At 41.3% G+C, this 26,147-nt stretch overlaps 1 protein-coding gene across 1 annotated transcript in view; it reads left to right on the plus strand.

The window, feature by feature from the left end:
- Positions 1-26,147, plus strand: part of LOC125689536 (limbic system associated membrane protein) — a 957,706-nt gene that overhangs the window by 374,416 nt on the left and 557,143 nt on the right. The gene's annotated exons all lie outside the window — the stretch shown is intronic.

Genomic DNA, 26,147 nt, shown 5'->3' on the forward strand with positions numbered 1-26,147 from the left:
TTGTGCCTCTTGCACATTGTTCTCCTTTTAACATGGCATGCATTTTCTTGCTCGGTTGCCTCATACTTAGTTTGTGAACTCCAGTCATTATTGCAGCACCACTCAGTATCTAATCAGTGATACTCATGACACAGTTTGTGTATGATATAATTCCCCTTTCTGATGTAGCACTTGGTAGTTTTTTCTGTCAGATTTCACCTCGCTTGTTTTGGACCACTTCTCCAATCTTCCATGATCACTTTGAAATTAGTTCTTATTCTCCAAAATGAGAATACAAACAATCACTCTCAGCTCAGTGTCTCTCACTGGTTCTCACCAGTGCAGAGAACCACAGAATAACAGCAGTGTGACCTTGATCTTCTCCCCAAGACATCTTCCCCTGGCAAAATCACTGTAAGAAAGGGTAATCATGAATTATTTCAAAGTGGAACCAAAGAAATTTTGTATTTTGCTTGCTTGTATGGGTTGGTCACAGTGGGACTGGATTCCTTTGTACTAAAGGGATACCTGTGTAGCTTTGATTTCTTCAACTTGTCCATTTCAATGTGTTGTTTTGTTTTAAGAGTTTCCTCAGCTGGCTTTCTAGAGTCTTGTTTACTTTTCTCATTCAGAAGTGTCTTTCTGACTCTCAAATAATTTTATTTCCTTGTCCTTATTTATTAGGATGGGGATTTAATCCTTATCACTTCCAAAATTACAGCGCTTTCAGCCAGCTTCCTCATTAGTTTTACAATCCTCTTTCAAACAATTTAGTGCTTCACTTCAGTGGTTTTGGGTTGTTTTTTTCCTGGCTTTTTTTTTCTTTTTTTCTTTTGTGGAATCCCTGAAGGACATGCAGCCTGATCGTGAAGTGGTCACTGTTTTTCAGTGTATCAACAACAGTTGCTTTGCAAATAGACTTCTGTCTTTCATGTCAAATTGCACTGAAAATAGCCTCCTCTCTTTGAGCTCTGGAGTAAGCTGTTCTAAGTGATAATTTATTTAACACATCAAGAAATTATTTTCCTAAACTGTCACCCAACATGACACCTGAATCATTTGTGTAAGCAGATAACCAAAGTTATCCACATTTTTCTGCTTTATTAGAATGATTGCTGCTTTGATGTTCATCAACATTATGCATTTAGCATTTTTTTGTTCTCTTGATCAAGAGGATGGTGATGTAACCCTGCTAGTATACTGATATTCTTATAGCTGGGGCTTTTGGAGTTTGCTTTGTGAACATGTCAAGACATTTTATCACTGGAATCTGGTGAGGGGGTGCAGCACCCTCATCTCTAACTGCCTAGCATGTTCTTTGTTGTACAGCTTGGAACCCAAGATTATATCCTTCCATTGATCTTTGTCATTCCATTAGCCCTTATTATAGCAAGTTTTTCTTCTATTACCCAGCATTCTCACTTACCCATTACTGCTCTTAGGCTTCCACAACACTATGTGCACACATGATGATTTTTGCTCTTGGCTTGGAACCTAATTTTATTGAGATTCTGAGTCTGAAACTCTGTTATTTCACAGAATTTATTTCTGAAGCTATAGTGTTTCTCAGCTTTGCTTCAGCTAAAGTTTCTGTCCTGTCCTTTGCTCCCAGATAGCAGTTATCTCTCTATTACTGACAGTCCTAGCAGATGTCTTTGTCTGACTTGAACGCTCCTCAGCACCTGCCAGCTTTCCTTAGCTCTGAATTTAAGAAAATCCCCTCCAAATCATTTTCATTTTCCAAAGAGCGGTTGGGGTCTACTGTGGTTAAGATGGAGCGTACCCTCTCTACAAACACAGCATGTTTGTCTGCTGTCTCTACATTCCTAGTAACATTTAAACCCTTCCTCTTTATTTGATCTTTCCATCCCCACAGAGTCCATGTAATTCCAGCCGTCTACGCAAGGTAACATGGTACCTATGAAATATTTCAGAGAAACCTGTCATAGAGACTTATGTGTATTTTAGATGTAATTCTCTAGAGTGTCTCTTGTACGACTATGTATTATTGTTACAAGTACGTGGCGTGACCCAGAACCTCTCCTCTGCGCTCATTGGGTATTGGTCTGGATGCCTGAGGAGAGCTATGAGCCCTACGAGCCCTGCTCTCTCACTGGCAGGCCCATAACTGAGTGCTCTGCTCCAAACTGCAGGCCATGCTGATTTTTTGTAAGGCATTCTTAAAGTGAGGGGGTGGGTTTGACATCTTTTAACTTAAATGTTGAGGGTTTATTTTCAGGTGGAACAGTAGAACAGCCCCTTCACTTCAATTTCTGACTCCTCCTCAAGCTAACTTTTTTTTGTGATGGTTGCCTGCTGGAAAGCTCATGTGAGGCACTGCACTGCTATCCTTCCCGTGTATTGCTATGGTAGAAACTAGAACAGATTGCTGAGTGGTGATGGGGGGCACCTAGGGAAGCAGAGACGATTGATAAATTGGTAAATAAGCACTTTACACCCAAGTAAAAGTTGACTGCAAATGTGTCAAGGTCAGAAGAGTTGCTTTGTTGAAAAATGAGAGGTTATATCTATGCTACTGTTTGCAGATGCCTCAGATATTAAGCTGGTTTCTGTAAACAGACCATGATCTGGCATCTTAGATAATTCTGTGAATTAAAAAAGCAATAAAGTGATTATAATCAAGAGTATAAACCAAAATGCAAGGGGAAAGCCATGGAGATGCTGGAAATGTGGATTCAGAACTCAGTGTTAAATCGTTTCTGTGCTCTCCTTTTTCTGTCCATTTCTCAGGCATTGTGAGTATAACATTTGACATTGTAGCCCTGGGCTGGCACCAGTAAACTTGTTACAAACAAAAACGAAGCAACCATCTTTAATTTGGTTTTATGAGGAAACTCAGTAGCATTGTGCTCTATCTCCCCTGTCTGTGAAATCTCCCTGTGCTCTGTTGGGGATAGGATGGGAGTAGGCCATTGCTCCAGCCGTTAGAGAGTGGGCCGTGCCCTCAGTTCTGCCACTGACATTGTGAGCACTCTTGGAAATGTCATGTTCTGCCTGTGGATTTCCATTTCTTCTGCTAAGATAAGAGAGCTATCATTCCCCCCAGTGTGAGCTGTGTTCTGGAAATCTTAAAAAGCATGCATTCTGTAAGTGTGAAGCCCTATTTTTTTTACAATTTATCAGCTTATAACTGGACCTCTCTCTTCATGTAGATACATAAGTCTCATTTTTTCTCTGATCTTTGCCCCCTTGACCTCTTGTGCTCTTTCTCTTTTGGCTCCTACTGCTCTGTGTGAGCATGAGATGTATTATTCAAATACCCTCACACTTCTCTTATTGCTAATTATATATTAAAGAGGTTCTGACTTCATTTTTGCTCTCTTCAGAGTCTTAGTCCGGCCGTGACACTGACAGAGAGGGCTGCCGGAGCTTGGTGAGAACTTGTGCAAATGGCACTTCTCTTTTTGGGCTGTCAGTCTTAATGGAATATTTGATGAGCTGGTAATAACCTCAGCACTCCTTATGTGCAAAGCTAGGGGAGCTTTCGTTTATTAATACGTGTTTGCAAAAATAACATTTTCTACAAAATGTTTTCCTGTGATTGATGCCACTTTCCATCAGCTTGGTCCAGGTCAGTGAAGCTGTTTTGAAAGATCCCTCACTGCTAGCTTGTGTGAGTTTCATAAGATCCCAGGGAAAATAGTGTAGAGGGAGTTGGAAAGCTCAGCTACTTCATGCTCACACCAGTGTGCAGAAACCTTTGGGCTGTTCTGCTCCCAGGGACGTATTGCTTAGGATGCATTGGTTATTGCAGTTGGAAGCATGAAGGAGGTGGTGTTAAGTCCACACTACTGTTTTATAAACACAGATTCATAGTTCCAGAAAAAGCTGTTGCATCATCCAGATCCACCACTAGTAGTTCCTCAGATATGAGACTTTCACTAGATCTAAGCCTGAGACTTTGGCTTAGACTTGTGGTTACGGATAGATGTATTTGTAAGCAACTGTGGAGGTCTGGCATAAGGGTGTTCATTGGATTTTGCATGGTCATTTTTGGTCTTTGGCTGTGGAAAATCATTTTATCTGTTTCTCTGTCTGTGCGAATTTAAGAACCCAAATTTGACCACCTTTTTTGTGTGTGTGATCTTGACTGCTCATTGATTTTGCATTTGAACATTGGCAGCTGCTGAGACACTGTATTGATGGACGTAGCATAGGGACCTAAAGATGACAGAAAAATTACTGAATCCAGTGACTTGCTGAACCAGAGATGAGTCTTTGTTCTGTCACCCGCTCTATGAAAATCTGACCTAACACATGAATTACGCTGTATCTTGCATATCAGGGAATCAGGATACCACAGGCAAACGTCTGTCATATCATGAAATGCCAGAGGCTATAGCAGCAATTTCTCTTAACAAATTCCCTTTCTAAGATATACCTAAGTTACACCTTCCTTTGTTTCTCTACGCTTTTGTACAGCATTCCCTTCCCAAGTCAACCAGGCATGAGTTGTGCCATGGCTAGAAGAACTTAAAAAGACTTTCTAAGGCTGTGGATGCTAGAATTTGTGCCTATGTAGATAAATTGAGAGGTGAATTCTGAATGTAGTCCTCAACTGTCTCATAATGCAGAAGTGTTTAAGCCTGAAAGGAATACAATGAGGCCATTTTCTACCTTAAAGTCGTGAGAGAACCAAAATGTTTTTCATTGTATAGTACACACTGTGGATACTTTGGCATCCAAATAAACAAGCAAAACAACAGCTCCATCACACTGTAGGCAAAATCCCTGTTTCAACACTCCTTTGAATACAGAGGACCCCACCATCCCCCATTCTTGCTGAACACCAGGCTCTCAGAGTCTTTTTTTGTTAGGGACTATTGGAATTTCTTACATTAAAACTCACACTATTTTCTTTTGATTTGTTGTCTTTATTTTGAGTCTTTTAATGCATTAAGCTAGTAAGTAAATAACAATCTACATACATCTGATAGCAATAGATTAAACAGTATATTAATATGACAAAAATCAAAACAAAACGGATTTAGAGAAAATGTTCTGAGACTATTGCAGTGAAACATTTGAATGCTTTGCCATCAAACATTTCATTGAAGTTGACAATTCCCATAGAGAGGTTTTACTTTTGATTTTTAAAAATGGAATCGAAACTGTTCAGGCAGTTTCTTCCCTAATCTCCAACAGTTTTAATGATAGATCGACTAAATTTCATCAGGACCTTTATCCATTAGGAGAGTGTCAGCTCACTGACCCGAAAGACAGTGTCTTTTTAGAAAATACAAAGAATCAAGAAACTTTGTCTTTTGATGCAAATTCCGATGCTGACTGCCTGGCTCACACCATATTGGTTTTCTCTTGAGCCCTTCCTTTCAGCAAATGAGGAACAGTCATTAGGGCTTTTTTCACAAGAATGTAGTCAACAGATGCTTGCTTGTATATGACTTGTATTACTGAGGTGCAAAGAAATGTACTGCTGATGTACTCATGTATGGGTAGCAGACCCAAAACGGGCTGCTTCGCCTTCTAGTGCAGTGCACTTTTGCTGCTGGCACTCCGTGGCAGGACAGATCATAGCACCATACCATAGTTTTATCAGATGCCTGCAAGACTGTGCTTGGACATCCTTTATAGAAGAGGTTCTCAAGCAACCAAGCTGCTGTTTCAGCAGGATGCAGTTTGTGACTGCTGTTCTCCTTTGATAAGTATTAAACCAACCATTGGAGGGGCTCTTAGTGGTTCTGTACCGTAGATGTTGAGAGTAGATGCAAAATGGATGTAAAACTCCCATGCAGTTGCTAGTAAGAAAATGCTTAACATGTACGCCTGGAAATTCTCTCTTTGTTGCCTGCTCACAACAGGAAAAAATGCATTTGCATAATATGATAATGACATCTTAAAGGGAAGTAAAGGTACTCGTGGCAGTATTTGTGTATTCACAGTCAGTTTTACTCCGTCTCACATGTGAAATTTGCAAATTATTTGTCAGTCTAGGGTTATAAGAAGAGTTATACCCCATGTTGTTTTTCCTGGTACAGCCTTGGAAGGGATGAGTCTCAAAGATCACCCAGGGCTCTGGCACTCAGCAGAGTGATGGGGCTGTTCAGCCTGGCAAAGAGAAGGCTTCAGGGAAACCTGAGAGCAGCCTTTCAGTACCTAAAGGGGAGCTGTAAGAAGGGAGGGGAAAGATTCTTTAGTAGGGCCTGTTGTGATAGGAGAAGGAGAAATGGTTCCAAACTTATAGAGGAGAGATTTAGGTTGAATATGAGGAAAAAAAAATTATGCTAAAGATAGTGAGGCACTGGAGCAGGTTGCCCAGAGAGCTGGTGGGATGCCCCATCCCTGGAGATATTCAAGGTTAGGTCAGACCCTGCTATGAGGAAACTGAGCTTTTATCAGCCTTATGCTTATGCTGTCTAAGTATTCTTCCTATAACATCAATTTCTTACCACTGGTGTTTTCTTCCATGTTATAAGAAGACTGTAAAAGTGATCAGTTTTTGTTCCCAGTGATTTTGTTTTTAGCTTGAGAATTTCCCGGGTGACTGCCACAATAGTGTGTGGGTTCTTGTGAATGCTTTCTGAAGCCACTTTTCTTAAAATGCTCAGACAGGGCTTGTTTTAGTATTTGGAGAGGTGTCAGTTTGAATGTCTTAGCCAAATTGAAATGTGGCTGTCTGCCTTTTTAGCTCCCCCATCCATGCGAGCTGGTTTCTTCACCCCAGACCTGAAGGCAGTTTGGCATTAAATGAAATGTTTTCACCTGCAGCGAAATGCTTTGGGATGAAAGATACTGTACAAACGAATGATTATAACAAGATAAGTAACTATAGTGAAGATACAGTATCTGTGTTTAGTAGCTCAATGGATAAGCAGTACTTTTCCCAAGCAAATAAGCGTCATTTGTAGCAAAAGCTGTGTGAATTACTGAAAAGTTCATATGATGTTTGGGCTGTGCTATTTCCTCCAGTACCAGTGTAAATCTTTGCTGTGTGTTGACGTCAACTTTCTCTTTTGAAATCATTCCACTTTCTTCTACGAAATTCCACTGGATTTATGCTGATGAGAGTGGATTTTGGCCCCTTAAATGTAGCCCAAGACAATTACATCTCCATTAAGAAATTAATTCAGAATTAATGCAGTTATTGTGCAGTGATTAAATCCCAAACTGCTGTTGGAAAAACTGAATTATTGAGGTTTGCCATTTAAGCTGTAGCTTGTGGAGACATAATGAACTGGCCTTTTATATTACGCGATAAACCTCATGTTCTTAATAATCACTTGGAATTGACTTCATGTAAATAACTAGTACAGCTGCAGCAATCAGCTCCTGAGACAGTGCAGCTATCTTGCCAGAATTTTTCTGGTTGCTGCATTTCATTCTACTTTATTTTTTACTGTGGAATTGCTACAAAACCAACCTGTATGGTCTCCTAGCAGCTCAATTAATACCTTGTGTAACTTGTAAAGAGCTCTTTATGGATATAACAGGTTCCTTATTGTAGGTTAAAAATGTACCAATTGAATTTGATTGTTGCCATTATTATTGTTGATGGAGTTTTTCCAACTCTGCGAGATGTATAAATTACAGTGGTTGAAGCTCAATAAATATGGTTTAACAGTAGAGCAGTTTGTATTTAATCTTCCATACAAGGGCTGGTCCAATAATCCAGAAACTGATAGTGCAAGTGTGCAGTTGTGTGTGGAACACTATTCGTGTATTTTTAAAAGTGGTTAAGGGACCCCATGGCTTTTGAACATCTAATTCCCTTAGCTGCTTTTGAGAATTGTCATTATAGAAATAAGCCCTGTTTTTCAGTGTGTGTCTGTATGGCTTAGTCTGAGGTTGGTTGGTTTGCATTTCCCAGAAAGAGTACTGATTTCTGTTACTGTTCAAGGAATAAGGCATAGATCAGGCCTATTACTAGACTGTGTGGAGGGATGTAAGAACTTCTCCTTACCAGGATGATGTTCTTACCTCTCTGCTTGGATTAGAGATTTTGAAATCTGAATGTCAGACAGTAAAATCAGAGAGAGCAGCTGCAAGTTCAACTCCTTTCAATTGCAAGCCATTAATTTAGGAGCTCCAATCTGAACTTGAAGAAATCTGTTCAGCTCTCTTATTTTCTCAGAAAATTTCAGCCTAATGACTCATGTTCAAATATGAACATAATGTCTCTCTTATGTGAGAAGACTCAAAACAGCAGGGTCAAAGAAGCTACATTTTGTAGGACATCTTTTGCTTTTCGCTAGCAAGAAGTGGCAGTGCACACACTAGGAAAAAAAAGCATCGTCTCTTCGTAAGTTTTGTCTTCCCCAACTTGCCAACAGCTGTGCCACCAGGCAGACTGCAGCTACCTTATGGCACTGTGGTTTTGCAGAACAGGATTACTCATAAATGTGTGGGTCCTGTCCTGTTGTGTGACGCAAGCCTCCAGCGGTTGCAGCACGCTCTCAGCATAGCTCCAAAGGGTTAAACACAAGAAAACTAATCTCCTTTCCAAATCTCTCAGCCACCACTGGTTTCTCCTACATCACGCGGTTTACCTCTGTTCAAGTGCTTTCTGGAGTTTCACAGGTGCAGCTGTCTGGGTACCCATTTGTCTACAATGTGATTATAATTATTATTTCCTTTCCAAATCAACTAATTGTGTTTTGTAGCTTCTTTGTCCACCTCCTCCTCAATCACCTTCTGTTTCTGTCTTCTTTTTTTGGGGTGAAAATTTCCCGAGATGCTGTTCAGCCAGAATTTATAGAACAAGAAACAAATTGTTTCTGGAGAGTGCTGTTTACCTTTTTTATTTTCTGCATTGTTAGCGACACAGAGGTTTCATTAGCAGGGAACAAAATGAATCCCAGGGACAACAAGTAATATGCACACAAATTATTAAAAACAAAAAAACAAAAAACCCTAGCAACCTTCAAACAGGAAAATAATCAAACCCCTGGAAATAATACAGCTGAAGTATGTACTAATAAGGAAGCAAACTGCCTTCAGGATGATAGTGCAAGGTAGAATTAGCCTTTTGAAACCTTGGGAACCTGGCGGTGCTGTAACCAAAACCAGCAGGGTCACCACACGTGCAACATGTTGTTAATTCTCCAGAGATCTGAGTCCAGCTGAAAAAGCATGCCAAAACGGTAATCACCTTTATTTCTTTATGGGTGTTTGTTTCTTTTTGCTCTGGCAGTTATTACAGTGGGCACATCAGGAAAAAAAAAAGAAAAAAAAAAGCATTATATGGAGGTTCTGCATGTCAGATGGTTCATCAGAAGCATGATGCAAGCACCAAGCTGGTAAATGGGAGCAGTGCAGGCCAGGAGAGCATGGCACCAGCACAGTTTGACTCAGACGTAGGTTCTGGAGGCAGAACATCAAGCAATAGTGTTGCTGTGGCTTAGTTGTCTTGCATTTATGAGAGTTCTTAAACTAAACATGCCTATTTCTGCTCTTCCCTTCTTCCCGCATGTTCAAAATGTGGTGTTACCAACTGTAGGACAGGTATAGAGTTCCTCTGCTCTACCATAGGTGGCAGAACTGCACAGCTTGCTCTCTGTGTGTGAGGAAAAAAGTTTATACGAGTGTGTGTCTGGAACACACCACCAGGAGCTGACTGGCTTCTGTGCACCAGTTTATTACCGGGGAAAACCCTCACTCTTGCAAGTGGTTCTAGCAGAAAAGCTTCGAATCTCCACTTAGGGTTGAAGGGGGAAAATAAAACAGCCTTTAGCCTCCTTTGAGCGTAAGGGAATGGAGCTTGTTAGAGCAGATAACCAGGATACTTTTATGAAATGGATCAAGCCCCTTCACCTCAGGGGAGGAGGTGTGAGGTGTTGATAAGACTGTACCACACAGAGGATATTTGGTAATTAGCTGTATCTCTAATGTAATCACTCACTAAGAGGTTTAGCTGAGATGTGACTTACCCAGGAGAGGCACTAGAGGAAAGGGGAAGAAAGGACAGGTGAGAAAAGCGTAAGCAGTCTTTGCCCTTCTTTAATGCTATCTATCTGTGGATCTCCAAGAGTCACCCCCTTTTTGACAACAGATGTGTAGTATCTGTGACCTAGGTGGTATCCTCTTTTTGCGTAGGAAGGAATAAGTTATAGAAATGCTGATGTCTAATGGCTGCCTGATGTGTGAAAAACAGATGGGAATAGAACAAGTGCACCCAGAATAAGGACTCCACATAGAGTTCGTGGCACTGAAATACTCGCAAACCTGGAAGATGTGTGAACGAGGCAACTTCTGTTTCTACTTCACAGCAAGTCTTGCCTTGAGAAGATAGTTGTTATGGGTTTACTGGAAATAGCCTTTCAATCCTATTACAAACAATAACATGCTCTTTAGTCTTGCTGCTTAATCTCCTTTTCCCTTTTGCATGTTACCATAAGCAAGTCAAGAAAGACTCACTGGGATAGCTTAGCAATTTCCTGGTTGTCTCCAGATGAACACCTAGTGTGAGATTTAACACTGCCACCTCTCTTTGATATGCCACATGTAATAATAGCCAGTGATAACAACTTGGTGCATTTGACCTCTAAATGTATATACACTCTTTGATCTTTATGAGGAGGACCCTGACACAGCATTTGAAGGAGATACAATTAGGTTCTTCAGATATTTGAAAGTATTCCCCACTTATAGATCTCATCTCATGCCACAAATTCATACAGAGGAAGTATTGTTTTATTTTTCTAACTTTGAAACTGAAACTTGTTCTTCAGCCTAGGGGGAGGCCCTTCATGTTGCAATCCTGATTCTTAGCTTCCTGTGATCCTCTTTCATCCAACACTCCAGCAGTCTTTATGTGCGCACATCTAGGCTTCTCTGTTTGCACTTGATCCCTGCAGAGGCAGTTGGGGTAGCTGGGTTTTTGCTCTCCCTCTTTATTTTTCTGTAGTCCAGTTCCCTATGGCATCACCTTCCTCTCCAGACAAATAATGCCTTGAGGCTAGCCAACATCACTGTTTTAGCCTCCTTTGCATGGGAAGTTGTCAGGCCTCATCTGACCTGCCTTTCCATCAGGATTATAAAGGTGACGGATAGTCAATTTCAGGGATTCATGATCCATTTTAGCACAGTGCTTCACCTTGCAGCTAAGTAATACGGCTGTGATAAAATCAGCCATAATCACTGCATCTTACTCAGCACTGCCTTGGCTGTAAATATTGCCTTCATATATTAAAAGAAAGAAAAAACTCAAATGGAAGGAGAGGAAAAAAGAGATCTAAGGAGAAAAAGTCTGTTGATCATCACTGACCAGTGTGATATTTCCATGTACTGTAGGTGTTCTCAAAGAAGGAAGCAGGGCTTGGAGCTGGTGGCCTCCTTAGAGCTCAAGGAAGACAGTGTAGGGTGCAAGTGTGAAGTCCTTTTGGTGAAAATATAAATACATATAAATCTAAAGTCCTCTGACTCCATGGTTGTTTGTTTGCTGTTGTCCTAGCATGAGTGGGACTTTCTTTGGAGTAACATCTCTACCATAGCTTATTAGCATCATATAACCATTCTGTGCCTCAGGAAGTCAATACCGGATATGAAATCCAAACCCATCCTCTTTTGACCTACATTCCAAATTTCTACTGTGCTTTTTTTCAGTGATATGAAGTATGTGACTATAACACTCGCGGCACGTGGTATTTTTCAATCAGATGAGATGAAAGTTTTCTTTCCTCTGACCCTGCTCACCCTGTCCTGATCTTACAATGAAAAGCCATTATAATCAGAACGTACATGATGTATTTCTATGATTGCAACAGACAGCGAGGTTTTTGGTTGAATCTGTTGAGGTTTCCTGCCCTTTAGTTTACTCTGGAATAGGGTCTGGCACTGGGAAAAGCATGAAACAGTGGTGTGAAGGGCTTTGTGCATATCCCTAATGAGAAGCCAACGAGAAGGATTTCAGTTGCTGTTCCTAAAGGAAGGTGTGATAGACACTCAGCTGCAGATAATAAAAAAAAAGTGGCTGAGATACAGTGATGAGTATAGAGTAGAAGTGGATGAAGCTGTTATGCAGCCATTCTCTGTAAAGCTGTGCAACAGTTTCATAGCTGGGTTAAAGTGGTTGCTGTTCTTCATCTCGCTTTTTGCAGTGCCTTCTCCTATCTAACTGCTTTAATATACCATGTTCTGCTCTGTGTTTCCTTTTTTTTTTTTTTTCCCCATGAATTTATGATAGTCTTTCTTTTGCTCACTTTGTATCTGGAAATAGAAAATGAGGAGGTGAGAAAAAGGGGCACATTTCCTTGGCTTCAATCTGGAAAGGGGGAAACAGCAAGGCAAGTAACAGGCAAGTAACTGTGAGTTTGCATTATCTGAGGGAGTAACCCATACACTGGACTCTGGGGCTGCCTTCTGGCTGTCTTCTGGCAGTACGGGTTGCATACTTGTCTTTCTGATTTGCTTTTATTCCTGCATACATATCTGCCTCTGTTGAACTTCGGCTGAACTGCATTGATCATCAGTGCTCATTCTATCTGCTCTGGAAATTACGAGAGAGAGAGAAGGGAAGGAGAAGTCTAGCTTGAAGTTAGCATCTCTTCAATAAGAATTTAATTTAGATTTTGCACGGTTACACTATGTTGGTTAAATCACACTATTATGAAGAGAAAAAAAAATTGTTTCTTATTCTGTAACCTCTGGATAAACCCAAACTATCTGTTCAGTAGCTACATTTCCGCTCTTTCTTGATTCTAAGGGCAAAATAAGTGAGTACATCTACTGAAGAGCAAAAAACAAGTTCTCTTGCATGCCTGCATCCACTACGAAGTGTCTGCCTGGACAGCAGGCATAAGACAGATTTCATAGGGTATACCATGCTGTTGGCTGCCTGAATCCCCTGTACTGCTCCTTCCCTTGTGTGTTGTCAGGGGCTTGGCTTCAGCAGCTGGCTGAGGAGTTGTCTTCCCCAGCAAAACCTGTGAATAGCATAAAGTCATCCACACTAACCTTCTACTTCTCTGGAGGAGAGAAGGAGACAGGAGTGGTTGTGGCAGGTCTGCCCCCTGCTCCTGGAAATCATGTCTCTTTCTCCCTGTGCTGATGAGAAACTGGGGGGAAGCTTTGAGCTTTAAAAGTGGAGCAATACATGTTCCCAGTAAGAAAAAAACATGTGGAGGGAAGAGAAGCTTCAAGGCATCCTTGCTGTGACAATGGTTGTTTATGCGGGGCTGAACGTTATTTTGGTTAAAACATGAGCACCTTAGTGATATCCTTGGTGCTTCCTGAACAGTTGTGCTCTAAGGACGAAAAGCTTAAAAGAAGCCAACAAAACAGAACAAAACCAACCATCCAGCATGTGAGGAAATTGGTTCTTTAAAGACTAATTATAGGATATAGGTCTTTTTGTCTTGGCTTCCTGGATCTTTTCTTTCTTCTTAATTGCTACATCAATAACCTACAGATATTTTGGAGTTTAGTTTGAGCATCTGAAATGAGTTTTGACAGCCTTAGTCCACTTAGTCCTCGTAACCATTTCCACATTTTTCAGAAGACTCTGGCTTCTACTGCCCATTTTAATTGGTGTCAAGGCACAGTGGCTGGGAATTGTATGGGGTGAGACACATTGCTGCTCTGTCCTTACCAGGAACAATTCATAGAATCATAGGATCATAGAATGACCTGGGTTGGAAGGGACCTCAAGGATCATCAAGCTCCAATCCGCATATCTAATACTAGACCAGGTTGCCCAGGGCCCCATCCAACCTGGCCTTGGATACCTCCAGGGATGGGGTATCTACATCTATCCTCTCTGGGCAGCCTGTTCCAGCACCTCACCACTCTCTCTGTAAAGAACATCCTCCAAATATCCACCTAAATCTTCACTCCTTCAACATACAACCATTTCTCTTTGTCCCACCATTATCTACCATTGTAAAGAGTTGATTCCCCGCCACTTTATAGGCTGGCTCCCTTTAGTTACTGGAAGACTGCAGTAAGGTCACCCTGCAGCCTTCTCTTCACCAGGCTGAACAAGCCCAGCCCCCTCAGCCTGTCTTATGGCCCTTTCTGGGACCCTCTCCAACAGCTCCCTGTCCTTCTTGTACTGGGATCCCAGACGTGGACAAAGTACTTCAGATGGGCCTCATGAGGGCATAGTAGAGAAGGACAATCACCTCCCTGTCCCTGCTGACCACTCCTCTTCTGATGGAGCCCAGGATACCATTTGCTTTCCAAGCTACAAGAGCACACTGCTGGTTCATGCTAAGGTTGTCATCCATCAGGACCCCCGGGGTCCTTCTCTACAGCGCTGCTCTCAAGGACTGCTTCTTCTAGTCTGTATGGATGCCTGGGATTCCTCTGGCCCAAGTGCAAGACCCTGCACTCTGCTGTGTTGAACCTCATTACATTCACCCAGGCCCACCTTTCTAGTCTATTGAGGTCCCTCTCAATGGCATCCCTTCCTTCCACCGTGTCAACTGCACCACTCAGCTTGGTGTCATCAGCAAACTTGCTGAGGGTGCACTCAATGGATGGAACAATTCCTTCAGATGAGAAGTGAAGCAGGATTTTGAGGTACCATGTGAGAGCAGTTCTGTACTGTGACTTTCCTCTCTGTGTCTTTAAGGAGGAACTCAGTCCTTCAGGGCAGTCAAGCCAAATTCTGCCAACATTGCAGGATTCCTCACTTCTCAAAATTTAGAAAGCTTTCACAGGTATAAAAGCAAAAATTTCTTTCCTTCCTTTCTTACAGTGTTTCATTTTCTCCAGGAAAATCTAAAAATAAATGAATGGGTAAATTAAATGCATATTTACAGATGCTGCAAGATGAAAATGCTCCAGTCTTTTATTCTGTAACATACTCCAGACACCACTTTGCTTTCCTGCTGTTTAAAATATCCCCTTACCAGTTTACCTGTTTTTCCTATCCATCTCTGGTTGTCTCTTCCCATTTCTAAAAATCTCAAGATTTTTTCCCTAGGGGGAAGTCGAAGAAAGGTGATATGAGGATAGAGAGTGCATGCATACTGAAGCAGCTTTAGGTAGAAGCTACTTCACTGAGTGAAACATTTTCCCTTTCCTGCCTATCTGAAATTGAAATTTCTGGTTCTACTTCAGGAAACACTGGCACTGGTAACAATACAACATTGCTGTGCTGCCTGGCTGGAATAATGTGCCCAGGACCAGAGAGTGCTGATTCCAGAATAGCTGTGCATCTTCACTGGGACAGTGCCCAGCTTGTAAAGCCAGGTGAACACAGGCAAGGCTCTTACTACTAGAGTAATGGCAGCCCTGGAGGGTTAAAAAGGAACAGCATTCTGGTGGGGGAGAAATTGTTTTGCATTGGGACCAAAGCTGGATGGAAAACTACTCTCCAATATTATCTGAGTATGGCCAATCTTCAGGTAGAACCGAGGCACCACGTTTCTATACTGCAAAAAGCTGCATCTTTGAGGAGATGTTTACAAGGAAGATGAAACAGTGCTAAGCTTTTGATTTGTTGGTGAGCTCACGCTCTTAGGAACTGCATTTAGGAGCACCCTGCCCAGACAGCAGATCACTCGGCAAACGAAATGCTTCTGGGCTGTTACCTCAAGTTTTGCCTGAAATGAACTGGCTTGTTGCTGTTCTTTTTGGGTCGATCATGTTGCCAACTGCTTGTGCTAAGATTGCCTTTGTTGCAGTAGGTGCTGTGATCTGATTCATTAAATGTCATCTTTTAAGTCACCTTCTTCCCTTGAAAGAAAGACTTCCTTCCTCTGGGGTGTACACAAAAGAAGCTTGGGTAATACATGTGCCTTATTTAGTTTTTGATGTCTTTTCTTCTCCTTCCCCCTTTCTTTACTCTCCAGATCAAATTCTTTCCAGAAGACTTCTTTCTCCCATCACAGCAATGCTCCTCTCTCTGTTCCTCACCTTTCAGCAGCTGGTCCCAGCAAATGGGAAACAGAACATAGCTGCTTTTAGTTTAGTAATACCATCATCTTTGTCATCCAGAGGTCTTCCAGATCAAGTGCACTGCTTGAACAACTGCTGTCTGGACAAAGGAATTGGTGCAGAGTATTAATAAAGAGTATTAATATCGTTCATGATCATTAGCTACAATTCACTGCCGGTTAGTTATGGCCCTAGAAGTAGTTACCCAGTTGCTTTCTCATCCATATTAAATGGATTATCTCCTCCTGGTAAATTAATGCCAATCCTTTGCAGTGTGTGTGGTGGGTTCCACCAGCAGCTGTGTGAGCCTTCTCAGAATTCTGGATGAACTGATTTTTTCGGTAACACAGTGCTGTGTTATTGATCGCAGTAAGACAAAAACCTGCTATGGTTAATGGGTTATCAGATGTCTGTTGTAATAACTTTCAAATGTCTAGAATTTCTCCTTTTCTTAGTAGTCCTGGAGATTTAACTAGTTATAAACAACGTTCCAGTTACTACCTCCTTAAAGAGCATGACTTGTGCAGGTAGTATCATTTTCACAGAATCATCAAATAGCTTGGGTTGGAAAGGACATTAAAAAGATCATTGAGTTCCAACCCCCTTGTCATAGGAAGCTTTGCTATCCACCGGCTCAGGCTGTGTAAAAAGTCTCCTTCCTATTTATAAGTTCCTCAAGTACTGGAAGGCCACAATGAGGTCTCCCCAGAGCCTTCCCTTCTCCAGGCTGAACAACTCTCCAATTCTCTTATCCTGTCTTCACAGGAGAGGTGCTCCAGCCCTCTGATCATCTTAGTGGCCCTCCTCTGGACCCACTCCAACAGCTCCACATTTTTCTTGTGCTGGGGGCCCCAGACCTGGATGCAGTACTGCAGGTGGGGCCCCATGAGGGCAGAACAGAAGAGGACAATCCTCTCCCTCTCTCTGCTGTCCACCCCTCTTTTGATACAGCCCAAGATTCAGTTGGCTTTCTGGGATGTGAGCATGCTTTGACAGCTTTTTTTTTTGTCTCCCATCGACAAATATCCCCATGTTCTTTTCCACATGACTCCTCTACATCCATTCATCCACATCTGTACTGATAACAGGGGTTACCACAGCCCAAATGTAAGGCCTTGTTGAGCTTGGCTTTATTGAACTTGGTTCACATGGGTCCACTTATTAAGTTCATCCAGATCAGGTCATCTAGCTCTTCCAAAACAACTGAAGTCTGTTTTCTATTGCAGAAAGTTTTTATGGGTTTTGTGCTCTTGTGGCAGCGCCAAAGCTGCCACCAACTGCTAGAACATATGCTAATGGTGCTGTGGAGTTCTTTCCTAGGCATCACCTTGAACTGGGTGTGCCTTATTCTTTCTTGCTTGTTTCAAGTATGTTGACTTTTTTAACTGTCTACTTTATTTAACTCCCTGCTGCCTCAACTAGATACTTAAAATACATTGAGATAGTAGAAATCACTGGCATGATATGGAGCAAGTATTTTCTTTGTCTTCATTTCAGAAAATTGGCATGCCTCTATCCAGTCTTAGAAATTCATGAGTAGTGTTTTGCCAGTAGTCTTATGAAGCTCCCATAACAAGGCTTCTCAGAAGATTTTGTAGCCATTTTTTGTTGTTGGGTAAGCATTACAATTACAAAGCTCTGCAAATCACATGGAAAGGACACACTGCAATTCCAGATGCAGAAGTATACAGCAGAAGCGTGGCTGCTGAAGTCTGAACTACGGAGATCTAAGCTGCAGTCTTTGTTTCCCTGAAGTTATTTAGCCTTCTTCCACCAATTTTCAGTTTTTTCCTCCGCACAAAAATAAAGACAGAGTCGAGGTGGCTTACTTTGCTGAGGGAATGCAATTAATCACCTGAGCAGCAATGGTTCATGCAGTCTAGTGGTTGTATGCCTTAATAGTGACCTAAGGCCAGATGTAGTGGAGGAAGGTAAGCCATAAAATAGGAGCCAAAGGTAAGAATAAAGCTATATCATACAACTTTGTTAGATTTCCTACACTGACTATGGTCCTGTAAGTAAAAAATTTCTGGGTGAAAAGGTGGCTGTTTTGTGCATGACATTACAGACTAGGAAGGTAGAATTTTCCCCTCAAGTGCTAGAACTGGCACTCCAGTGTTGGTGTCTGGCATGAAATATGACATCTGTTCAGATGGATGTACTTGGGCTTTTCAGCTAGTGTAGAAAGGAAAAATGCAGTGGAAGCTACTGAATTTCTGATGCTTTGTTTATAAAAGTGTTGGTGTTTTGATCGTGGTCTGAACAGACATGTTGAAAATGTGAGAGACTACTTGTCCCTGTTCTTTTTTAGTGAAGATGATGACCTGATCAGTCGCTATTCATGCAAGCCACTCACTTGGAGGATATAGAAGAGATTTTTGAGTTAAGAGAAGTTTTTGTTTGTTTCTCTGGAAAAAAATGTTCTGGTGGCTTCCCTTTCATTTCAGTTCGCTGAGGTTTAAAACAAAGTTAGCTCACTATTCTTTGCCAATCCCTTCTCCTCGCTTTTTAAAAGTAGATCCTCAGGTGATATAAGGAGTCATGGAGTTACAGCAATTTAAAGCCATCTGTGGAAATGCCCCTGGGTCTCCTGGGATGCAGTAGTTTTTTGAATTTTCCACTCATCAGAGGATGTCTTGGGTAGAAAGAATATGAATTTCAAATGTTGAATGGAAGCAGGAAAAGAATCCCTTGGGGCTTATTTTACACAGGGAAATGAACTGATAGAACTATAGTGGAATAATTATAATTATACTACTGTGGCATAGCCATAAATGAGATAGAGTAATTGTATCAGAAGCATCTTACTTTTATTCTCAAATACTGTGCTTTCATAGGGAGTTATTCTGCCAGTGCTACAGCAGACGATCATTATTATCATTATTGTTCTTATTTATTAACCAGCATTTAATTTAGCACCTTTTTGCTGCAGTTTTCAAAGTGTTTGAAAATACATCGTTCCTGTTTGAAGTACTACTCTTGTCCTTCGGGCCAGTTTCTACAAAATCTTAGGAAAAATCTTCAGACCTTCTTTATTCATCATAAAAATGAAACAAAAAAAAAAAGAGCAAAACCCCAAGTATTTTTCTTTTGCAGGTCACCTTAAATATACATAGCTAAGAGCCAAAAGAGATGAGTTGTTTTCCCAGCTCTGCTACTGACTCTCTGTACGTGACCTTGGCCAAGTTATTTCACTTCCACAAATGAGAATAATAGCGTTGACCTCGCAGATGTATTATGAGGCTTTATTTCTAAAGCCTGCAAAGCCTTTCGAGGTCTTAAAGTGGAAGGAGATAGCAAAGTTTGAAGTCCAGCTATTATTAAACACATTTATCATATGGGTTGGATACAGGCGTTTCAGCAATCTGATCTTGGTCTTCTTCATTTTTATACTTCAAAGCCTAATTAAGATTTAGATTCTGTAAGTTTCAGTGATTTCTTTATTTCCAGTGTATAGTTGATAACTGTGTGTTCTCCTTTACCTTTCCACAGCCCTGTAAAACAAATCTGTGGCCAGTGTCTTATCCATTCAACTTCCCTCATGGCCGTTCACCAAGAGACAGGCTGATGTAGGGGGGCTGACAAGATCAAGCATTGTTAGGTTGCTGATCTCTGCACTTAGGATTTTAATTACTTATCTTTGTGAGACCTCAGTGGCCTAATTGTTGCTGGGGCTCTTGAATCTTCCTGAGAGACTGGGTTGCAATCATGGCTGGGTAATGCTTATGATACCTTATCTTCGCTGCTAAAGGAAATCGTCCCTTTTGTTATAGTCTCTAAACATCGTGAAATGATTCCATAATGGCACCTCATTAACACCTGGAGCCTTTGCCTGTTAGTCTCCATCTTTAACAGCCTTTGTGGTTGGATACCTTCTCTGTGCCCTCCAAAAAGTAAATTCCATACAGTTTATTTGTTCCTAGCAGGACTGTTTCAAGTCAAGCATATTTTAAGCATAAGGAGATGCTGAAGAAGGGAAGCTATATCTTTTACTTTAGGGAATGTATTTTTCACGTCTTCTAAGCAAAGCAGTGTTTCAGTGGATAGTACCTGGTAACCCTGAAGTGCAGACCCTCTGTGTAGACCCACTAATGACATCTGAGAAGTGAACTCTAGGTGGTCATTTGATTAAAAGCATATTCTCTACACCGGGATCCACAATCCCTCTGTGGAATGTGGAGGGATCTGTTTATGAAAAAAAGGTTGAAAATCAATGCTTTAGAAAGCCCCACTGGTCTGTTTCCACAGCTGTTGGAAGTGGCAGTCTGAAAGAAGGGAGATTTGTATGAATGAGTAGCCAAACCAAATTCCTTGAACATTTCTGATTATGTTTCTTGCCAAACAAAGGCGATACATTAGCTGCATTGCCTTGGCCTGGTATTTATAGTAGGCAGTGACGTTGTTTCTCTGTAACGCTTTCTCTCAGTAGTTTCAATTAGGCGTAGATCAGCCAGAAGCGCTTTTGAGAGTCTCCTGTTTCTGTAGCCCCAAAATAAATATTCTTCAGCAGGCATCTCTACTTAAGGGATATCATTCCTCCTCATGAAAAGTTCTTCTCCCTGTGCTAATCAAATTGCATGGAAGACGCAGTTTTCTCCTGTCACACCTCTGTGATAAAAGGTACTCATGGACTGCTTTATCCAGGCTTTCTCAGTGCAGGTCTATCTTTCAGCCAAGTACAGTGCTACTTGCACTCTAACAGATAGAAAAGTGATTAACAAAAGTTGAAGGCCTAAAATTTTGGCTGTGCTATTTGCTCTGCTATGTCATAGATGTCACTAACTTTATTTGAGAGATGAGGAAGAAGTGGGGGATGGTTGTTGGCATTATGATGTTGAATAAGGTTTATAATAGCAATAATCCTCCATGAAAACAGTTGTTATCATAGTTAATGCCTGCTTTGTCAGTGTGTTAACCTTCCTTGGCTTTGCCTCGGGCCATTAAATGACCAACCATTCGTTAAACTCCCGGGAGCGACCAATTTCAGAGGGAATATTATGGAGTTCATTTGCGAAGTGAAGCACTTGGAATAGCATGCATGTATCACTTGCTACCACATAAGCGTGCGCACCTACACCAGCACTCATGTGCATGAGCTTGATTGCAGACACAGTGCTGTCATCACATGTGGCCTCATTTGTGTTCTAGTGTGCACTGATCGTGTCCTCCTGTGTTAAGTATGGATCCAGGTAATACAGATGGGCTACAAAAAGGAATAGAGGACTAGAATTGTCATTCAGATGAAACCTGAATGATCTGCATTGTTATTATCACTTTTCCTACTTTGACCTGCTCTCTTCCCCAGAGACTCTCTTTCTGATAGTTCTTCACCGTGAGAGGCTAACTTGTCTTAGTGTCTTTCATGATAACTGAACATAAATTTTAGTCTTCTACTTTTGAGCTTGACATTGCTTTTACAGCCCCTTCTATAGCTTTCCATAGCTGTACCTATAGCTAGCCTTCTATAGCTTTTCTATAGCTGTACCTGTGCACTTCTCAAGCAACTGAAGTTGTCAGTTGCTTCCTGAAGTGAATAAATGAGCTGTGTTAAAGACTTGACTGTTTGTTATCTTTTTTTTTTTTTCCCCTACTGAAGAATTTATCTGGCCATGTAGCACTGGGAGATGCAGCATCTCCGTGCGATCCTGTACACCAGACACCATCTGGGCTGGTTTTCTCAAGGCCAGGGATTTCACTACGTACCAGAAGAGTTGTTGTTCATACATTATGGTGATTGTGGATCCCGCCACATGCCCCTTGGCCTCTTTCTTTGTGTCTGTAAAATGTTACATAAAAATATGAAACTTTATACCCAGTATCGCTCACTGAATTTTGAGTATAAATCTGTTTTCTCTCATATCAATTTTAGAGAGATTTACTGTTTTGTCAACAGTAAAAATGGCGTGTGTGCATTCTCCTGCTGATATCCTCCTGTGTTTCAGCCTTTAAAAGTTCCCTCAGGCAGGGATCCTGTCTTTCTGAGTATCTGGAAAGCAGCTAGAACAGCCAGCAGCTAGAACATAGTATTTCTTCATGCAAAGAGGAAAAAAAGAAAGAAAAAGATTCTGCGGTATCAGTAGGATTGCAAAGGTTGCAGTGAAAGCTCCTACTGCTGAATATTGAGATCTATTTGAAAAGACAATGCAAGACAGCACACTGTGGCAGGAGCAGCAAGAGGGCACGCCAATGTCCCTGGCACCCCTTTGCTTGAAAGGGAAGCGGTACCTTTTGCTTCAGATATGCAAATGCAGGTGCTCTTTGTACTTCCTCAGCACTTGAGAAATTAAAACGAAAAGAAAGGGTTCTCCTTCAGTGCCAGCCACTCTTAATTGTGCCTCTCTGTCTTAATACGAGTTTCGCTACTTTTTAAGGGCTCCCCTGCTTTCCTCCCTGTCTTTCTGGAATAGTAAAGTGCTCTCACTTGCTGCTTGGACACTCCCAAGTGCTGCTCGCTGCAGGTGTCAGTCTGACAGTTTATGAGAGCACTTCATAATCCCATAAAGAGACAGAGAGGAGAGCACTTCGCAGTGCACAGCCAGAGATGCTGCTTAGCTTCGTTTGCTCTTCACATGCAAATTAGGAAGGCTGCTTTCACTACACAGGCCCTTCAAGGCACACAGAAGTGCAAACATTTTCAGACAGAGTCTGTATCTGGTAAGCAAACATCTTTAACTTTCCACAAGTGCGTCTCCCTTGTCCTCCAATCAAATAAAAAAGAGCGAGGAAGCTAAACATCTAACTAAATAGTTCTTAGGAATAGAAAGACTGTCAAAAGCAAATGAGCTAGATAGCTAAATAACAAGATTTCCTTCTGTCTCGTTCTTCTGTGAGATTCCAGCCGTACCAGCAAGGATCTGGGCAAGAAGCGTGAGCAGTAGTTTAGGCTGCTGGTAAGTTGGGCATCCAGAGAACTCAGATAATGAGCCTTGAGCCTGTGTAGCATTAAAATACATTAAGCCTGAGGCTTATCTATTTGATTCCTAAGCCTTTAGGATGAAATTGGTTCACGTTGTTTTGGGTTTTTAAAAATTACAAAGGTTTCTTTAAAAGTCAAAAAATAAAAAATGAACTGTATACAGAAAAGAAAACGACAACAAAAATACCCAACAACCAGGGTGTGGGTCTCAGCTTCAGAGAACAGTGACTTGAAAGAAAAAGAAACATTGCTCATAAGAAGCTGTGTGGAACCTGATGCCATGAGTGCCTTTAGGACAGACACTTCATTAAAGCACAAGTAGCAAGGGGATGAAATGTTCAGTTTGTAATTCCTTCTTGCCTCTCTGGTACATTTAATTTACTTTTAATATAATTATTCATTGCTTAGTACAGCCAAACACTATTTACCTAAATATCTGCACTATAAAACGTGCTTATCCATAATGAGGTCATATCCCTCAGTTGTTTCCATCATATCAAACAGTACTTTGTTTTGCAGAGCGTTTTACCAGCATGCCTTATGTGACTTCCCCTCTCTGTCAGATAGATAGAGGAAGGTGAGGGTATGTTTTTAAGCACAGTCCTGCCTATCTCTGGATTTATAAAACACTATTGCTAGAATTTTGGGCAATGTAACAAGCTGCTTGCTCACTAGTTATTCACACAGCATTGCATTACCCAAACACAAAGTCTGTTTTCTACAAGCGAAAAGAGACAGCAGTGTGTGCTGGGGAAGGAGTTAAGAATACATAGGATAGGGCTTGCTTTCTCTTCTGACCAATACCAGGGTAGAACATTTCTTTTTGGATTCAGAGAGACAGACCAGTGCCTTAGCAGTAAATCAGATCTGTGATGTGTTTAGGTTTTATAATGCCGGTGAGCGTTAACTTATGCTACTACTTGGGCTTCTGTGGGTGATGGGACTTCCCGCAGTTCTTGTCTCTAGTTAACATCACATGCAAATGAAGCTATTATAATTCATACTTTTAAGGCATATGAGTGGCAAATTAGCAACCACTACTTCAGGAAGAGATCGGACAGCCTTCCCACAGCTAGCACTGGGCTGGAAGTTAGCGATATACATGTAAAACAGGAGCTGGAAAGCTAAATTCCTTTAAGAATGGATTATACGAGTTCCATGGCTTTTCACTTCTGTATCAGATGTGAATGCTGACTAGGGAATGGACTCTTGTTTTCTGTGTCATGGCGGTAGCTCAGAAGACTGTGTAGGCTTCCCATCAGTTCTTTCTCCTTGGAACAAAGAATGTTGAGCCAAATGGAAATTCTTCTGCTGATTCTGTTGACTCCTGTGAGCTTTGAGCTGTATAATGGTCATCTACGTGAAGTGCATATCCCCAACCTGTAAACTGTGTCTCTTTAGAAGAGAATCCTGACTGAAGGGCCAAGCCTGAGGCAGTCTCTCTGTATCAGCATTTGGGTATGTCAGTGGAATAGAGTGTGGAAAAACAAGCACTGTTCCCCGTGCTTTGGATTAATAGAGAGTTTCCTGGGACTGGCAACACAATAAATTAAAACAAAAAATGAAAATACCAACAACAACAAAAACACTTCATAATAAATTTCCATGTAAGAAATGCCTATCTGAATTCTGGTTTCGTGCAGTTTGTTGCACTCGTTTGCATGTAGCATCCTCGTGTGTCATTGTCCTTGAAGATGGTTAGCACCTTTTATCCACAGTCCTCAAAGTCACTGCAAAGCAATAATGAATTAAACTGCACAGTGCCCCTGCTAGTTAGGTAAATGCCATTTCTGTTCCCACAGATGGGGAGAAATGAGGCACAAAGAGGTTAAATGCTTCACCTAAGGACTTGCTCTAATGCATCGTTTTCCTTTTTCTGCATGGTGAGGGCTCTGTCCCCCCTGCCAGAAAAAATGCTCAGAACTGTTCTTGGACTCTAAGCAGATCTGATGAATCCCATTCATACTGACAAAACTTGGGAGCTGGAATTATACTCTTGTCCCTCAGCTATCTAAAGTGAACTTCTGAAACTTGAATTAAAGGACGTCTTTATTAGCTAGCTGTGGTGATAGTAGGTAATAATTGAATAACACCTCTCAGTTGGCCTATCCAACACAGGGCTACACGATCGTAGTGTACAACAAACCATGTAACAATGCACAGCTTAGTCCTGGTTCTGTGATATGGAAAAGGTCTTACAGTGGCTTGAAGCTTTCTGCTTTCCATTTTGGGATGTTTTAGGGAGATAGCAGCACTGCTGAACACAGTGACGCTTGTTTCCGTATAGATTAAACTTTTACATACACTTCTATCTTCACCAATTTGTCATTCCCCTCCTTTCTCTTACCCCCATAGTTTTGGGAAACAGCTGTCATCACCATCTTGCTGATGAGGACAAATGGTGGAAATGACAGCAATGTCATTGTGTTTGCAAACAAGATAAAAGCAAACCTGAAACTCAAATGCACTTTCAACTATCAAGTGGAGAAAACTGTCATCAGATCAAGACTTGATGGTAAAAGAATCCTCCCGTTCTTATTTTATATTCAGGCAAAAAAACAAAATGATGAGAACTAGAAAAAGCAAGTTCCAGGATCCAACACCCATAATCCCTAAGAGGTTGATAGACTTTTTAATATATTTTTCTTTCTTTATCACAAGACCATCCGGGACATGTGAATGATCATACTCTCTTCCACTCCCAAGTGGCTTCAAATCTGTTGTTCACTCATGATCACAGGCTCCGTATGAAAACACAGTGCCTCTAAATGTGTCAGCTGCAGGGGACAAGCCTGAGCTTATGAGGCAAAGTTTTGTCTGCTAGCTGTCTTGTAAAAACTTTGTTTTTAATTTAAATATGATTTTCTTCAAAAATACTTGCAGAGAGCTGTGTTTTTCCCGTGTTGTTTCCACCTTATTACCTCTCTGACCAGTCAGCAGTGAACAGCTGCCAAATTGCCTTCTCACATCTCTGTGGACTGTGTACCATTGCTTCTACCATCTCTGCTCAGGAGCTTTTGCACATAAAGGTGACAATGCCAGCCCCATCTTAGTGAACAAAAGCTTCACTGAGGCTGGATGTTACCGATTGGAAGGAGATAACTCGTTCCACATGTAAGCAGAATGAAGGGAAAGAGAGTGTTCTGCCTGCCTGTCTTACACTTCATACACCTATGCTGGTATATATGTGAGCATTCATCATTATCTGCTCCTGAAATTGCTGCTTCTGAAATTCGACAGGTTTTTATTAGCTCTTTTTTTAATTATTATTTTTATTTTTAATTTGGATACCTGTTTGGCTAAAACTCTGTTCTTCCAACTTTGTCTAAAAAACCTGAGGTGTTTCTCTAATAGATCCTTTTCTCTCAATTTTTTGCAGTTAGGAGGGTAAGCT

Source organism: Lagopus muta, chromosome 1 (genome assembly GCF_023343835.1).
Source record: "Lagopus muta isolate bLagMut1 chromosome 1, bLagMut1 primary, whole genome shotgun sequence".
NCBI lineage: Eukaryota > Metazoa > Chordata > Aves > Galliformes > Phasianidae > Lagopus > Lagopus muta.